This window comes from Lissotriton vulgaris, chromosome 1_1 (genome assembly GCF_964263255.1).
Source record: "Lissotriton vulgaris chromosome 1_1, aLisVul1.2, whole genome shotgun sequence".
Classification (NCBI taxonomy): Eukaryota; Metazoa; Chordata; class Amphibia; order Caudata; family Salamandridae; genus Lissotriton; species Lissotriton vulgaris.
The window spans coordinates 55,554,913-55,560,858 of NC_141685.1; positions in this window are offsets into that span (position 1 = coordinate 55,554,913).

Genomic DNA, 5,946 nt, shown 5'->3' on the forward strand with positions numbered 1-5,946 from the left:
TTTCTTCCAGTAACAATCTTCTTAGTGCTGCAAAAATGTGAAATCACTAAATAATGCTTATTTGGAACCGTATTTCCTACATTACTAGCAACAAAGTCCTTGCTATTCTTTATTAAAAAGGCTTCAGAGCAACTGACGTGTTGTTTAAATATTATAGTTTGCTTAATGAACATGCAAATTGACAACTCATTTGAAATGAAGTATCCTAACCCAAAAGCCATGCCAACGAAAACCCATGCAGTATACTGTTTGTAATGAATACCTGCATATTTGTGCCATAGTTACCAAAATCTGCCTTCTTATGCTACGTCCAAAAAAGCATATTGTGACGTCATAGTCTTAGTTTACCGTCGAATCGCAACCATAAGTTGGTGGATGTGAGGTGTAGTTAGAATGGCCGCCAAGTTAGAATAGAACCCTAAGTCCTTCCTCTCTGTTTACACCAAGAGAGTAGGGAGTGAATTCACAAACAACGTGAACACGCTGTTTACACTTCCGGTATTTAAACTAGTTTGGGACACTTCTCCGCACAAGCATAGTCGGCATCGAAGATACATGGTGGCATCGTGGAGGATTCTCTTAAGAGTGGAACAAGGTAAAAAATAATGCTAATGCTGAGGTGGTAGCACGACTCAGGAATTCTAGATTCTTCTAATGTTGAGTTTGCAATAACATTAACATCGTTACATGTCTTCATGACAACTTTTAAATATTTTGTTTTTTTAAGGGGGCATACTATAGCCAGTTGGTGTTTTTGAGCCGTATACATAGGTACATTAGGAAGAATGTGTAATTTTACGTGTCACCTCTTGTTCTAACATTAAAAAGATGTGGCTCTCAGAGTTTTTAACATTCTAACTAAACCGGCGCTTCACAACCACCAACTTATGGTTGCGATACGACGGTAAACTAAGACTATTTTTTGGTTCCTCTCGAGGTACCTTCGCGATCCCCTGTCGGTTGACTTGTGGGTCCCTGAGAAGGCAGCTGTAACTTTCTTTGGGCTTCCCTGGTTGCTCCAGATGTGCCCTTACTCTCAATAGCTTGGTGAGTCCCCTGGACCTTGCTGGTCCACTCCGAAGCCATTGTCCTCTTCCTGCATGGGTTGCTGTTGCCAAGGCTTGTTGTGTCCAATCCGGGCACCAATACCTTGTGGGACAGCTCGAATCCAGCTCCTGTTTGTCGTCGACACCTCCTGGTCCTTGTGGCTGAAGAGTCAAACTTCCCCTAATCTCACCTAAAGCATCCGACATCGGTGGACATTCGACTATCATGCCCTCTGCTTTCAGGTTCTTATCATCTTCGATTCAGGCTTGGATCTCTCTGCCACTTCTCTTCCCAGCAGCAGCACTTTGCAGCAAGTCGCCATTGAAAACAATGACGCGACCCAACACCATTTGGCACCTATGCTCCCGGCTTTCCAGGGTTAGGTAACTCGAGTACTCTGGTGCTCCCGTGGGTATTAGCCCTAGAAACATCTAAGTCCAAAAGGGTTTGTTCCTAGTCAACTTCTAAGTTTCCTTAAACTTTAAATTTCCAACAGCGACTTTCCCAATAGAAGCTAACTTCGCTTGCGGCTGTGTTCCCACACTGAACGCGTTCCCTGTGTCACTACCTTGGGTGGTTCTGAAGGGGCCCAGCGATTCTACAGGCTCTAGGCCTTGTGTACAGTCAAGTCATGGTTCTTATACCACTATTTTAGTACATGGTTCCCCCCCCCGGGGCCTATCGAAAACTGTGGTATTTACTGTGAATATTTGTAACTTGTGTACTTCGACTTCTAGCCTCATAAAGAGACTAAGGGGTGTGTTTTAGAATAAATACATGTATTTTATGTATATACCTGGTGTAGTTCTTATTTGGTCATTAAAGAGATTATAGACTGGCAAAACAAGCTGCTTTATATCACCTTCAAGACTTAGCCTGATGGCTGCTTTCCATAGCTACCACTAGGACAGCTTTCAATAAAGGTTTTCTTTAATCTATCATCAATAAGGGTTGTTTGGACTGGTGCATGGTTCCCACTATAACTAGTGGACAGCATATGCCAGGCCAACTTCTCACACTCACCTCCTCTGCACCTCTGCACCCCTGGACATGCTTGACCTCCTCTGCCCCCTGGACAGGCCTCACCTCCTCTGCACCCCTGGAAAGGCCTCACCTCCTCTGCACCCCTGGACAGGCCTCAACTCCTCTGCATCCCTGGACAGGCCTCCCCACCTCTGCCCCCCTGGACAGGCCTCACCTCCTCTGCACCCCCTGGACAAGCCTCACCTCCTCTGCCCCTGGACAGGTCTGCTCTCCTCTGCCCCCTGGACAGGCCTCACCTCCTCTGACCCCCTGGACAGGCCTCACCTCCTCTGCCCCCCTGGACATGCTTCACCTCCACTGCCCCCTGGACAGGCCTCACGTCCTCTGCACCCCTGGAGAGGTCTCCCCTCCTATGCACCCCTGGACAGGCCTCACCTCCTCTGCACCCCCTGGACAAGCCTTGCCTCCTCTGGGGCAGAGGACAGGCCTCCTCTCCTCTGCCCCTGGACAGGCCTCACCTCCTCTGCCCCTGGACAGGCCTCACCTCCTCTGCCCCCTGGACATGCCTCACCTCCTTTGTCCCCTGGACAGGCCTCTCCTCCTCTGCACTCCTGGACAAGCCTCATCTCCTCTGCCCCCTGGACATTCCTCACCTCCTCTGCCCCTGGACAGGCCTCTCCTCCTCTGCCCCTGGACAGGCCTCTCCTCCTCTGGACCGCTGGACAGGCATCACCTCCTCTGCACTCCGGGACAGGCCTCTCAATGCTTCTTAAAAGAGCTCTCATTGAAGGATTCATATTCAGGACAGAGGAGCCCAGAGTTCATTCCCCCCATACAGCGCCTCTGACTCCGCCCTGAGCCTCGGGGCGCTATGCACAGGGCCTGAAGAGAGACACTGTTCCCCTGGAGAGGCCTGACCTCCTCTCCAACCCCCCTGGACAGGTCTCACCTCCTCTCACCTCCACTGCACCCCTGGAGAGGCCTCACCTCCTCTGCAGCCCTGGACAGGCCTCACCTCCACTGCACCCCTGGACAGGCCTCTCCTCCTCCACACCCCTGGACAGGCCTCACCTCCTCTACACCCCTGGACAGGCCTCTTGGTGCTTCTGACAGGAGCTCTCGGTAAAGGATTCTCATTAACGACAGATGATCCCAGAGTTCATTCCACCCTGTACAGCGCCTCTGACTCCGCCCTGAGCCTCGAGGAGCTATGTAAAGGCCCCGAAGAGAGACACTGCTCCCCTAGACAGGCCTCACTTCCTCTGCACCCTTGGACAGGCCTCACCTCCTCTGCACCCCTCTAGACAGGCCTCTCCTCCTCTGCACCCCTGGAAAGGCCTCACCTCCTCTGCACCCCTGGACAGTCCTCGCCTCCGCCACCCCCTGAACAGGCCTCTCCTACTCTGCACTCCTGGACAGGCCTCACCTCCTCTGCAGCCCTGGACAGGCCTCTGCTCCTTTGAACCACTCAATAGGCCTCACCTCCTCTGACCCCTGGACAGGCCTCACCTCCTCTGAACCCCTGGACAGGCCTCACCTCCGCTGCACCCCTGGACAGGCCTCACCTCCTCTGTGCCCCTGTACAGGCCTCTCCCCATCTGCGCCCCTGGACAGGCCTCTCCTCCTCTGCACCCCTGGACAGGCCTCTCGTCCTCTGCACCCTGGACAGGCATCTCCTCCTCTGCACTCCTGGACAGGCCTCACCTCCTCTGCACCCTTGGACAGGCCTCTCGGTGCTTTTCACAGGAGCTTTTTGTGAAGGATTCTCAAGGACAGAGGAGCCCAGAGTTCATTGCACCCCATACAGCACCTCTGACTCCTCCCTGAGCTTCGGGGCGCTATGTATGGGTTCCGAAGAGAGACGCTGCTCCCCTGGACAGGCCTCAACTCCTCTGCACACCTGGACAGGCCTCTCGGTGAAGGATTCTCATTAAGGACAGAGGAGCCCAGAGTTTATTCCACCCCACACAGCGCCTCTGACTCCACCCTGAGCCTTGGGCGCTATGCACAGGCCCAGAAGAGAGACACTGCTCCCCTGGACAGGCCTCGCCTCCTCTGCACCCCTGGACAGGCCTCATCTCCTCTGCACCCCTAGACAGGCCTCTCAGTGCTTTTCACAGGAGCTCTCGGTGAAGGATTCTCATTAAGGACAGAGGAGCCCAGAGTTCTTTCCACCCCATACAGCGCCTCTGAGTCCGCCCAGAGCCTCGGGCGCTATGCACAGGTCCCGAAGAAAGACACTGCTACCCTAGACAGGCCTCACTTACTCTGTACCACTGGACAATCCTCTCCATCTCTGCACCCCTGGACAGGCCTCACCTACTCTGCACTCCTGGACAGACCTCACCTCCTCTGCACCCCTGGACAGGCCTCATCTCCTCCCGACCTCTGGACAGGCCTCACCGCCTCTGCATCCCTGGAGAGGCCTCTCCTCCTCTGCACCCCTGGACAGCCCTCACCTCCTCTGCACCCCTGGAAAGGCCTCACCTCCTCTGCACCTCTGAACAGGCCTCATCTCCTCTGCACCCCTGGACAGGCCTCACCTCCTCTGCACCCCTGGACAGGCCTCACCTCTTCTACACCTCTGAACAGGCCTCTCCTCCTCCACACCCCTGGACAGGCCTCTCCTCCTCTGCACCCCTGGACAGGCCTTTCCTCCTCTGCACCCATGGACAGGCCTCTCCTCCTCTGAACCCCTGGACAGACCTCACCTCCTCTGCACCCCTGGACAGGTGTCAGTTCCTCTGCACCCCTGGACCGGCCTCACCTCGTTTGCACCCCTGGACAGGCCTCTCCTCCTCTGCACCCCTAGACAGGCCTCTCCTCCTCTCCTCCCCTGGACAGGCCTCTCCTCCTCTGCCTCTCCTCTGGACAGGCCTTTCGGTGAAGGATTCTCATTAAGGACAGAGGAACCCAGAGTGCATTCCACCCCATACAGCGCCTCTGACTCCGCCCTGAGCCTCAGGGCGCTAGGCACAGGCCCCGAAGTGAGACACTGCTCCCCTGGACAGGCCTCAACTCCTCTGTGCCCCTGGACAGGCCTGACCTCCTCTGCACCCCTGTACAGGCCTCACCTCCTCTGCACCCCTTGTTGCGGAAGGAATCTAGGGCCCTAATATTAAATTCCCGATTCATGCCCAAATATGGATCTAACCTTTTATACCCTTATATGGACATTAGAATCATGACCATATTTAGTCAGAGTCAACAAAATCCTAACATGGCGTGTCCTCTGCCACTGAGCCCCTAGAAAAGTACAACAGGCTCTGAGACATGATCAGCCTACTGTAGTCCCGGGGGAAATTACCCGTGCCTCCAGTTGTTGTACCCGACTCCTGGAGTGAGTTACGCACTTCATGGTTCTAGTGACGTTAATATGTCCACCCTTGACATCAAACCAGGCACCTTTCTAGTATAAGTATGCCCAGGTTTGCCTAGTCAGACACACAGTGGTTTGGAGCAGATCAACTGACTTCTTGCCCGACGCCCTGCTGTCTGCGAGTGCTGAAGGAAGCCGACCCTCCCGTCCTACGCACTGAGAGAGACGCTGTCTTTTCTCCAGCCGAGAAATCCAGCTCCAGTGTTTCCCAGCCGCCCTTGCAGGTTGCTGGGAGATCGAGTTCTGAGAGAGAAATATACAAGCCCTCCCGCATTCTAAACAAGGTACGGAGCTGATTAGACTCTAAGAGAATTCTTGGTTTTAGACTTTTAGCAAAACGCCTTAACTTAAAGTACTTCTCACTTACTTCATCCCAGTACTAGGCTTAGATTAGGTAACCCGAGGTAGGCGTAACTTAGAAGCACCAGTTGAGTACGTTTAGTGTTTTATCTTTGTATATATTTTAAACCGTCTTAGATGCATCTTATGGCTTAGAAACTATATCATGCTTTTACAGTATTATTTTATAATACTCT